The 12,234-nt window shown below is 57.6% G+C and overlaps 1 protein-coding gene across 13 annotated transcripts in view; it reads right to left on the bottom strand.

Annotated features, from left to right (window-relative positions):
* LOC114674777 (PI-PLC X domain-containing protein 1) overlaps positions 1 to 11,699 on the bottom strand; it is a 36,690-nt gene extending 24,991 nt beyond the window's left edge. For 10 of the 13 annotated variants that reach the window (XM_077987990.1, XM_077987996.1, XM_077987993.1 and 7 more), the window contains exon 1: positions 11,546 to 11,699. The gene's annotated coding sequence lies outside the window, so the exon portion shown is untranslated. Of the gene's footprint in view, positions 1 to 273; positions 1,345 to 2,264; positions 2,342 to 2,374; positions 2,511 to 11,545 lie in introns of those variants that run through there. The other 3 variants (XM_077987994.1, XM_077987998.1, XM_077987999.1) reach the window with 3 other exon arrangements.
* Between the last annotated feature and the right edge of the window lie 535 nt (positions 11,700 to 12,234).

Below are 12,234 nucleotides of genomic sequence, written 5' to 3'. Positions count from 1 at the left end.
GGAGGCTGAGGCACCTCGTGATCCACCTGCCTCGGCCTCCCAAAGTGCTGGGATGACAGGCGTGAGCCACCGTGCCCGGCCTTCTCCCTTCCTTCTTTGTTGCCTAATAAATTCTCCGTTCCTTAAAACCACTCCACGTGTGTCCACGCCATGTCATCTAAACTGGCGCGAGACCAAGGACCCGGGTGTCCCTCCAGTCACCGGAGCCATAGCAGTTTGGTGCATTGGCCGGGAATTCATTCACGAGAGCGGTGAGGATGGGACGAATGTCACCCTCAGATCTGTCCTTTAATCTCAGGGTTGTCATCCAGCTATCCTACCGCAAAGCTTTCCTTCTTCCCTTCCTTCTCTATCCGCGGTCTCTCTGTCGAATGCACGGGAATTTTTACAGCCTAGGGAAGGAATCCTGTTGGGCCACACCAGGAAATGCTGTCGACCAGGGATACAGCTCAGGCTTCCAGGAATACGGTTCTCTCCTTTCCCCCTAAGTAAAGTTACTTGGTACTAATTCTCTAGCAGGTGCATGGTATTTCCTTTTTTTTTGAGACGTTGTTTCGCTCTTTTTGCCCAGGCTGGAGTGCAGTGGCGCGATCTCAGCTCACCGCAACCTCCGCCTCCCGGGTTCAAGCGATTCTTCTGCCTCAGACTCTCGAGTAGCTGGGATGACAGGCACCTGCCACCACGCCCGGCTAATTTTTGTATTTTTAGTAGAGACGGGGTTTCTCCATGTTCGTCAGGCTGGTCTCGAACTCCCGACCTCAGGTGATCCACCCACCTCAGCCTCCCAAAGTGCTGGGATGACAGGCATGAGCCACCGCGCCCGGCCAGTGCATGGTATTTCTAAGGCAACAGCGTCCCCTAGTGGGAACAGAAATCCTCTTCGTGGCCGGGCAGCACTTTGGGAGGCCGAGGCGGGCGGATCACGAGGTCACGAGTTCGAGACCAGCCTCACCGACATGGTGAAACCCCCGTCTCTAGTAAAAATACAAAAATTAGCCAGGCGTGGTTGCACACGCCTGTAATCCCAGCTATTCAGGAGGCTGAGGCAGGAAAATCGCTTAAACCCAGGACGTGGAGGTGGCAGTGAGCCGAGATCACGCCACTGCACTCCAGCCTACTGACAGAGCAAGACTCCGTCTCAAAAAAATAAATAACAATAATAATAATAGGCACCAGGAGGAGGCACAACAGAAAAAGAGAAACCTCAGAAGGACAAAGCCTCTAGCAACAGCTTGGCAGGCTTGCTAACTCCAAGATCTCCCCAGGTGCATCCGGTAGTTGCTAAAAGTGTGGCAGGCCAGGACATTTTAAAAAAAGGAATGGCTGGGCGCGGTGGCTCACGCCTGTCATCCCAGCACTTTGGGAGGCCGAGGCGGGTGGATCACGAGGTCAGGAGTTCAAGACCAGCCTGGATAAGATGGTGAAACCCCATCTCTACTAAAAATACAAAAATTAGCCAGGCATGGTGGCGGGCGCCTGTAATCCCAGCTACTCAGGAGGCTGAGGCAGGAGAATCATTTGAACCCGGGACGCGGAGGTTGCAGTGAGCCGAGATCGCACCACTGCATTCCAGCCTGGGCGACAGAGCGAGACTCTGTCTCAAAAAATAATAATAATAATAATAATAATGGAAAAAGAAAAATATGAGATCTGAAGCTAAACCTCATTAAAAAAAATAGCTGGGCATGGTGGGCGTGGTGGCTCATGCCTGTGATCCCAGCACTTTGGGAGGCCAAGGTGGGTGGATCACGAGAGTTCACGAGTTCAAGACCAGCTGGCCAGCACGGTGAAACCCCGTCTCTACTAAAAATACAAAATTAGTTGTGCGTGGTGGCACATGCCTGTGATCCCAGCGACTCGGGAGGCTGAAGCAGGAGAATCGCTTGAACTCGGGAGGCGGAGGTTGCAGTGGGCAGAGATGGGGTCACTGCCCTCCAGCCTGGGCAACAAGAGTGAAACTCCCCCATCTCCAAAAAAAATTTAAAAAGGAGGGAAAGAGAAGAAAAGGGGTCCTTGGAAGGTGTTTTTGCAGCTCCAAAAAACGTTTCTTGTCTAGCGTGAAAGCCCCAGCTCTCAGACCCCGCTGGGCAACCCTTAATAGGCAAATGCGAGCCGTTAAAGCTGGGCGCCGTCAACAGGCCGATTCGATTCCCACCGTTGCCGTCTTGCCGTCGCCCCCACACATTCCTGACATCCCGGCCGCCCCCACACGTTCCCGCCATCCCGGACGCCCCCACAGTTTCCGCCATCATGGCCGCCCCCACCTGTGCCTGACATCCCGGACGCCCCCACACGTTCCGCCATCATGGCCGCCCCCACACGTTCCCGCCCTCCCGGCCGCCCCCACAGGTTCCGCCATCATGGCCGCCCCCACCTGTGCCTGACATCCCGGCCGCCCCCACACGTTCCCGCCCTCCCGGCCGCCCCCACACGTTCCGCCCTCCCGGCCGCCCCCACACGTTCCCGCCCTCCCGGCCGCCCCCACACGTTCCCGCCATCCCGGCCGCCCCCACACGTTCCCGCCCTCCCGGCCGCCCCCACACACCGCCATCCCGGCCTCCCCCACACACCGCCATCCCGGCCGCCCCCACACATTCCTGACATCCCGGCCGCCCCCACACGTTCCCGCCCTCCCGGCCGCCCCCACACGTTCCCGCCATCCCGGCCGCCCCCACACGTTCCCGCCCTCCCGGCCGCCCCCACACACCGCCATCCCGGCCTCCCCCACACACCGCCATCCCGGCCGCCCCCACACATTCCTGACATCCCGGCCGCCCCCACACGTTCCCGCCCTCCCGGCCGCCCCCACACGTTCCCGCCATCCCGGCCGCCCCCACACGTTCCCGCCCTCCCGGCCTCCCCCACACACCGCCATCCCGGCCGCCCCCACACATTCCTGACATCCCGGCCGCCCCCACACGTTCCTGACATCCCGGCCGCCCCCACACGTTCCTGACATCCCGGCCGCCCCCACACGTTCCTGACATCCCGGCCGCCCCCACACGCCGCCAGCCGCGTAGAACATCATGGCGCCTGTATTTGCATATGACGGGGCTGGGCTGGGCGGGCCACGTTTTTCGCGGGCTACGTGAATGACAGGCCTGGTCAGACCAATCCGCTGAGCGCTATGCAAATCAGCCACGCCTCCTCCAGGCGCCGCGTTACCCGGGCTGGTCTCCTCCCTCCTCCCTCCGCTTTGGAGGCCCCGGTCCCTCTGTCTCCCTCCGGGGGAGCTACTTCCTTTTCCTTTCCCCCTTGTCGCCTTTTTTTTTTTTTTTTTTTTTTTTTTGAGACGGAATTTCGCTCTGGTTGCCCAGACTGCAGTGAAATGGCGCGATCTGGGCTCCCTGCCGCCTCCGCGATGCCGGGATCCCAGGCCTGAGCCACCTGCCCGGCCCTCCCTTCCCTTCTTGCCTGTTAAACGCTCCGCTCCTTAAAACCACTGCACGTGTGTCTGTGTGGCCTTATTTAATTCCACTGGAGAGGAAGAACCTGGTGTTCCTGCACCACCAGAGCCTATCACCACTGCACTGCAGCCTGGGCGACACAGCAAGACTCGGCCCCCCCAAAAAACACATATATGTATAATATATAATATATGTTTATTATATATAAATATATAACATATAATATACGTTTATTATATATAAATATATAATATATAATATATGTTTATTATATATAAATATATAACATATAATATATGTTTATTATATATAAATATATAATATATATGTTTATAATATATAAATATATAATATATAATATATGTTTATAATATATAAATATATTATAAATATATATACAATATTATATAATACTATATAAATCTATTATATTATAATTTATATATAAACCATATAATTTATATATTATATAATTTAATTATATATGATGTAAATATATATTATATAAATATATATTACATTAATATATAAATATATTATATAAATATATACAAATATATATTACATAAATATAATAATATTCATTATATATTTATATATTTTTTATGTATTAATATAATATATAATTTAATATATATTACATAAAATTTTATATATACTATATAAATGATATATATTATAAATATGTGATACATAAATTGATATGTAAATATATAAAATATAAATACATATAAATATATAAAATACAAATATATAATGCTGAAAATAAGGGAAGAGACTTTTCATAAGGGCATTTTAGAAAGCTTGTAAATTCTTTCTCTGCCTCTGAACTGTATATAACTTTTTGGGTTTTTTCTTTTTTTTTTTTTTTTTTTTTTTTGAGACGGAGTCATGCTCTGCCCCCCAGGCTGGAGTGCAGTGGCCGGATCTCAGCTCACTGCAAGCTCCGCCTCCCGGGTTCCCGCCATTCTCCTGCCTCAGCCTCCCAAGTAGCTGGGACTACAGGCGCCCGCCACTTCGCCCGGCTAGTTTTTTGTATTTTTTAGTAGAGACGGGGTTTCACCGTGTTAGCCAGGATGGTCTCGATCTCCTGACCTCGTGATCCGCCCGTCTCGGCCTCCCAAAGTGCTGGGATTACAGGCTTGAGCCACCGCGCCCGGCCGGGTTTTTTCTTTTCTTTTTAAATACAGAGTTTCAGTCTTATTACCCAGGCTGGAGTGCAATGGCGTGATCTAGGCTCACTGCAACCTCCGCCTCCCAAGTTCAAGCAATTCTCCTGCCTTAGCCTTCTGAGTAGCTGGGATTACAGGCGCCCGCCACCACACCTGGCTAATTTTTCTATTTTTAGTAGAGACAGGGTTTCACCATGTTGGCCAGGCTGGTCTTGAACTCCTGACCTCAGGTGATCCGCCCGCATCAGCCTCCCAGAGTGCTGGGATTACAGGCGTGAGCCACTGCGCCCAGCTGTATGTACGATTTTTTTTTTTTTAAAGACAGAATTTCACTCTTGTTACCCAGGCTGGAGTGCAATGCCGCGATCTTGGCTCACTGCAACCTCCACCTCCCAGGTTCAAGCAATTTTCCTGCCTCAGCCTCCGGAGTAGCTGGGATGACAGGCGCCCGCCACCACGCCTGGCAATGTATGTAAGATTTTTCAGGGCTAAATCAGCCAGTTGAGAGTTTCACGTCTCTGCAATGTTCCCTGGTGGACCAGGGGCCTCCTCTTAGAAATAAGACCTGGAGGGGCCAGGCGCGGTGGCTCACACCTGTCATCCCAGCACTTTGGGAGGCTGAAGCAGGCGGATCACGAGGTCAGGAGTTTGAGACCAGCCTGGCCAACATGGGGAAACCCCATCTCTACTAATAGTACAAAAAGTAGCCAGCCGTGGTGGCGAACGCCTGTAATCCCAGCTACTCAGGAGACTGAGGCTTCAGAATCGTTTGCATCCGGGAGGCGGGTGCTGTGGTGAGCCGAGATCACACCCTGCACTCCAGCCTGGGTGACAGAGTGAGACTCTGCCTCAAAAAAAAGAAAAAAGAGGCCGGGCGCGGTGGCTCACGCCTGTAATCCCAGCACTTTGGGAGGCCGAGGCGGGCGGATCACGAGGTCAGGAGATCGAGACCACGGTGAAACCCCGTCTCTACTAAAAATACAAAAAATTAGCCGGGCGAGGTGGCGGGCGCCTGTAGTCCCAGCTACTCGGGAGGCTGAGGCAGGAGAATGGCGTGAACCCGGGAGGCGGAGCTTGCAGTGAGCCGAGATCGCGCCACTACACTCCAGCCTGGGCGACAGAGCGAGACTCCATCTCAAAAAAAAAAAAGAAAAAAGAAAAAAGAAAAGATAAAAGAAACGGGACCCAGAGGAAGGGAAGACGCCCAGGCCTCCTGGGGAAAAGGAGACAAACTTCAGCTCAAGCTGCAGACCCACCTTGGGCCCCAGGCGCAGGGGGACTTCGGAATTCGAATTGTTGATCTTGAGCCCAGAATGAAAGGCCTGGTCTCTCCCTGGGCCGCAAGAAAGGACGAGATCCTCTGGGTCTGCAGCTCCTGGCGGCTGCCCGTGCTGCCTTCTCGTCCACACTCAGGCAGAGATTCCCAGCTGGCTGCAGGTTTTGTTTTTATTTACATCTTCCCAAAATCCCTTCCTCCCAGACCCAGCTAACTTGATAAGCTCAGGCCTTCCCGGCTGCCAGGACTGGGCGGGCGGGAGGGAGGGAGGGAGGGAGGGAGGGAGGGTCCCCAGAGCCTGCAGGGCCCAGGAGGAGGAACCCATTATTTATCAGCTCAGCCTCAGGCTCTTTCTTCAAGAGTAGCAACCACACCTGTGCTGTGGCTCTGGGTCCCCAGGAGGGTGCTGGCCCCTTCTCTGCAGCCGTGCAGTGATCTGCCTGGAGCAGCCCAGGAGGGCCGCTGTGAACCTCCGGATGCCCAGGGTCCCAGGGCCGCAGGGTGGAGGGGAGGTTAAAATGCAGGTCTGTCTGGGTGGGGCCCAGCGGCTCAGGCCTGTCATCCCAAACACTTTGGGAGGCTGAGGCAGGTGGATCACCTGAGGTCAGGAGTTCGAGACCAGCCTGGCCAACATGGTGAAACCCCGTCTCTACTAAAAACACAAAAGTTAACCAGGAGTGTGGCAGGTGCCTGTCATCCCAGCCACTCGGGAGGCTGAGGCAGAAGAATCCCTTGAACCCGGGAGGCGGAGGTTGCAGCGAGCCGAGATGGTGCCACTGCACTCCAGACAGGGGGATAGAGCCAGACTCCCATCCAAACACAAAAAACCTTCATCTCCACACCCTCTTTTTTTTTTTTTTTTTTTTTTTTTTTGAGACGGAGTCTGGCTCTGTGGCCCAGGCTGGAGTGCAGTGGCCGGATCTCAGCTCACTGCAAGCTCCGCCTCCGGGGTTTACGCCATTCTCCTGCCTCAGCCTCCCGAGTAGCTGGGACTACAGGCGCCCGCCACCTCGCCCGGCTAGTTTTTTGTATTTTTTTAGTAGAGATGGGGTTTCACCGTGTTAGCCAGGATGGTCTCGATCTCCTGACCTCGTGATCCACCCATCTCGACCTCCCAAAGTGCTGGGATGACAGGCGTGAGCCACCGCGCCTGGCCCACACTCTCTTATCTTAATGCAGATATTCCTTTCTACAAATAACTCCTCTGTGTGCGCGTGTGTGTGTGTGTGTATGTGGAGCGACAGGGTCTTGCTCTGTTGCCCAGGCTGGAGTGCAGTGGCACGATCTCAGCTCACTGCAGCCTCCGCCTCCTGGATTCAAGTGATTCTCCTGCCTCAGCCTCCAGAACCGGTGGGATTACAGGCCCCTGCCACCATTCCCAGCTAATTTTTCACATTTTTAGTCGCGAGTGGGTCTCACCGCGTTGGTCAGGCTGGTCTCGAACTCCCGAGTTCAGCTGATCCGCCCGCCTCGGCCTCCCAAAGTGCTGGGATGACAGGCTTGAGCCACGGCGCCCGGCCTAATAAGAGCTCTTTCAACCAATTGCCAGTCAGAAAAATTTTAAAATCGGCCGGGCGCGGTGGCTCAAGCCTGTCATCCCAGCACTTTGGGAGGCTGAGGTGGGCGGATCACAAGGTCAGGAGATCGAGACCACTGTGAAACCCCGTCTCTACTAAAAATACAAAAAATTAGCCGGGCGAGGTGGCGGCGCCTGTAGTCCCAGCTACTCAGGAGGCTGAGGCAGGAGAATGGCGTGAACCCGGGAGGCGGAGCTTGCAGTGAGCTGAGATCGCGCCACTGCACTCCAGCCTGGGCGACAGAGCGAGACTCCGTCTCAAAAAAAAAAAAAAAAAAAAAAAAAAAGAGAGACTCCAGTTTGTTCTGTCCTCACAGAAATTCTTCTGCCTTGAGATGCTGTTCATCTGTAACCCTATAGCCCCAACCCTGTGCTTGCAGGAATGTGTGCTCCCTGTGCTTGCAGGAATGTGTGCTGTGTTGACTCAGGGTTTAATGGATTTAGGGCTATGCAGGATGTGCTTTGTTAAAGAAGGGCTTGAAGGCAGTCTGCTTGGTAAAAGTCATCACCGTTCTCTGATCTCGAGTACCCAGGGACACAAACACTGCGGAAGGCCGGCCGCAGGGACCTCTGCCCGGGAAAGCCAGGTATTGTCCAAGGTTTCTCCCCATGGGACAGTCTGAGATATGGCCTCGTGGGAAGGGAGAGACTGACGCCCATAAAGGGTCTGTGCTGGGGAGGATTAATAAAAGAGGTCGGCCTCTTGGCAGTTGAGACACAGGAAGGCCTCGGTCTCCTGCTGGTCCCTGGGCAATGGAATGTCTGGGTGTAAAACCCGACTGTACGTTCTATTTACTGAGATAGGAGAAAACCACCTTAGGGCTGGAGGTGAGCTGTGTGTGCTTGTGGCAATGCTGCCGTTTCATGTTTGCATTCCAGATGTTTGCATACGAGATGTTTGTATAGATGTTTGTATAGATGCTTGTATCCGTGCAAGGCCAAGGCACAGCACCTTTCTTTAAACTTATTGATGACACAGAGATCTTTGTTCACATGTTTTCCTGCTGACCCTCTCCCCACAGTTACCCTATTGTCCCGCCACTTCCCCCTCTCCCCTCTCCGAGATGGTAAAGAGATAATGATCAATAAATCCTGAGGCAACTCAGGGACCGGTGCCTGCCTGGAGTCCCTCAGCGCCGGTCCCCTTTCTCTATACTTTGTCTCTGTGTCTTATTTCTTTTCTCAGCACCTGACACACAGAAACCCCCACAGGTGCGGAGGGGCCGGCCGCCCCTTCAGATCCGAACCTTTGGCTGTCGTTTTCCATGACCTCCCCAAGTCCTATCAACCCACCCCTTCCCCATCTCCCCCTTTGCTGACTCTCTGTTCGGACTCAGCCCACCGGCACCCAAGTGAATAAACAGCTTTTATGGCTCCCACGAAGCCTGTTTGGTGGTCTGTTCTCACGGACACGCTTGACAGAGCCCAGGTTCCTCTTACACGTTCTGATTCAGGTCTGCCGTCTCCTTAAAAGGCATAAAACCAAGCTGTCCTCGACCACCTGAGGCCCAGGGCGTCAGGACCTCCTCAGGCTGGGTCACAGGCTCGTTCCCAACCTCAGCAAAAAACACTTTTTTTGTTTTTTTTTTTTTTAGGACGGAGTCTCGCTCTGTCACCAGGCTGGAGTGCAGTGGCGAGATCTCGGCTCACTGCAACCTCCGCCTCCCGGGTTCAAGCGATTCTCCAGTCTCAGCATCTTGAGTAGCTGGGATGACAGGCACCTGCCACCACGACCGGCTCATTTTTGTATTTTTAGTAGAGACGGGGTTTCACCGTGTTAGCCAGGCTGGTCTAGAACTCCTGACCTCGTGATCCGCCCGCCTCGGCCTCCCAAAGTGCTGGGATGACGGGTGTGAGCCACCGCACCCAGCCAGCAAAACACACTTTCGAAATGTCCTGAGGCCTGTCTCGCATACTTTTTGGTTCAGAAGACTCGAGGAAGCTGGTGTCTCCCAAGATAGGCCAGACCCAAAGGTGAACAGTCACATCCTCTGTGTCATGAACGGTTCCACCAACTCCGGCTGCGGTCATCCTCCTCCCCTCCCGGTCATCCTCCTCCCCTCCCGTCACAGTCCCTCCCCTCCCGTCAGAGATGCCTTCATCACACCCCAGGTCCCCGGACCACTGAGGGGCGTCCCCTCCTGTCCCCACGTCCCCCGACCCCTCCCCAGACACCCCAGGTCCCCGGACCACTGAGGGGCGTCCCCTCCTGTCCCCACGTCCCCTGGCCCCTCCCCAGACACCCCAGGTCACCGGACCACTGAGGGGCGTCCCCTCCTGTCCCCACGTCCCCCGACCCCTCCCCAGACACCCCAGGTCACCGGACCACTGAGGGGCGTCCCCTCCTGTCCCCACGTCCCCCGACCCCTCCCCAGACACCCCAGGTCACCGGACCACTGAGGGGCGTCCCCTCCTGTCCCCACGTCCCCCGACCCCTCCCCAGACATCCCAGGTCCCCGGACCACTGAGGGGCGTCCCCTCCTGTCCCCACGTCCCCCGACCCCTCCCCAGACATCCCAGGTCCCCGGACCACTGAGGGGCGTCCCCTCCTGTCCCCACGTCCCCCGACCCCTCCCCAGACACCCCAGGTCCCCGGACCACTGAGGGGCGTCCCCTCCTGTCCCCACGTCCCCCGACCCCTCCCCAGACACCCCAGGTCCCCGGACCACTGAGGGGCGTCCCCTCCTGTCCCCACGTCCCCCGACCCCTCCCCAGACACCCCAGGTCCCCGGACCACTGAGGGGCGTCCCCTCCTGTCCCCACGTCCCCCGACCCCTCCCCACACATGACAAAGTTGAACAGGAAGGAGCCCCGGGTGGCCCCCAGTCCCAGCCACGTCTGCCATCTCATCCGGATGGCACATGGGAGTGGGGTCTGAGGCCGCCCCGCAGAGCACTGATCCTTCCTGGGGGATGTTCTCTCCACCCTGGTCCTCTCCACCCGGGTCCCCTCCACCTGGGTCCCCTCCATCCTGGTCCTCTCCACCCGGGTCCCCTCCATCCCGGTCCCCTCCACCCCGGTCCCCTCCACCCGGGTCCCCTCCACCCCGGTCTCCTCCACCCGGGTCCCCCCCACCGTGGTCCTCTCCACCCCGGGTCCCCTCCACCCCGGTCCCCTCCACCCCGGTCCCCTCCACCCCCGGTCCCCTCCACCCCGGTCCCCTCCACCCCGGTCCCCTCCATCCCGGTCCCCTCCATCCCGATCCCCACCACCCGGGTCCCCTCCACCCGGGTCCCCTCCATCCCGGTCCCCTCCACCCGGGTCCCCTCCACCCGGGTCCCCTCCACCCCGGTCCCCTCCACCCGGGTCCCCTCCACCCGGGTCCCCTCCACCCCGGTCCCCTCCACCCGGGTCCCCTCCATCCCGGTCCCCTCCACCCCGGTCCCCTCCACCCGGGTCCCCTCCACCCCGATCCCCACCACCCGGGTCCCCTCCACCCCGGTCCCCTCCACCCGGGTCCTCTCCACCCCGATCCCCACCACCCGGGTCCCGTCCACCCCGGTCCTCTCCCCCCTGCGGCCTTCGCCGTCGCCGTGGGACTGCACAGATGACGGACGGGCCGAGCCGCCCGGTGACCCGCCAGCCAGGTGAGACACCTACACCTTCCCGCCCGCTGAGTCCTCGGGGAGGCTCACGTCCCAGAGGCGTGAGTGACCGTGACCCGCACCTGGAACGCACGCACGGGGCGAATAGCTGCTGGGTGAATCCACGGAAGGACCTGCGTGCTCAGATCCCAGCAATCCCCCCAGTCCACCGTCCCCACAGTCCCAGCTGCCCCGACCTGTCCCCATCCAGGCCCCGGCGGCCGAGTGAGGACGTCCGACCGGTCCAGCAAGCCGTGGCCCCCAGGCTCATTCCCTGACCGTCCCGGGCCGTGTCCACACCGGCTCTGGCCCAGCAGACAATTCCGGGCCTGCGAGGGTCACAGGCCACGGATCCCAGGCGACCGTCCCCCGGCCCGTGCCCCCGGCTAAGGCTCCCGGGAGGAGGAGGAGAAGGAACCTGAATGATGGAAACGCGGGTTCCCGATCCCCAGCCCGCAGCGGGGCTGTCCCCCGCCCCCACGTCCCCCGCAGGGGAACCGGCATCAGCAGCACGGGGTGGACACACTCACCTTCCAGCCGCGCGAGTCTCAGAGCTCCTGGCCGCTCCCGCCGGTGTCTAAGGGGGACTGTCCCTAAAACACACCCCGGCCGCTGCCATTGGCTGGCACGGACATTCCTGCCGGAGGAGGAGGGACGTCCCGCCCCGCCACGCGTCTGTCCCCACCCGGCTGGGCAGTGAACTCCGCCCCGAATTCACACGGGGACCCAAATGCCCAGGTCAGCGCAGGGGCCGGGGTCCCCCAGGGAACCCAGCAGTGTCCCCGGAGTCCCCCAGGGTCAGGGCAGGGGCCGGGGTCCTCACAGACCAGGAGTGGGGGCAGGGGCCGGGGTCCCCCAGGGAACCCAGCAGTGTCCCCGGAGTCCCCCAGGGTCAGGGCAGGGGCCGGAGTCCTCACAGACCAGGAGTGGGGGCAGGAAGATCCCCCCAGGGAACCCAACAGTGACCCCGGAGTCCCCCAGTCAGGGGTTTGCAGACAGCAAGGACGTCCCCAAGCTGTGTTCAGAGGGGCCCTTGCAGGGGACATGGAGGTTCTGACGGACGGGCCCCACTCGGGCCACTGTCCGCAGCCACGGTGGGTCCCCCGGAGCCCCCAGGTCGAGGTGAACAGGTGCTGTCCTCTGAGCCCCGGGGACAAGGCACGGGACCGGCAGACTGAGGCCTGCAGGCTCTGGGCGCCTTGGCCAGCAAACCCACCGG

Source organism: Macaca mulatta, chromosome X (assembly GCF_049350105.2).
Source record: "Macaca mulatta isolate MMU2019108-1 chromosome X, T2T-MMU8v2.0, whole genome shotgun sequence".
Lineage (NCBI taxonomy): Eukaryota > Metazoa > Chordata > Mammalia > Primates > Cercopithecidae > Macaca > Macaca mulatta.
This window is presented reverse-complemented; position numbering and strand designations above follow the sequence as displayed.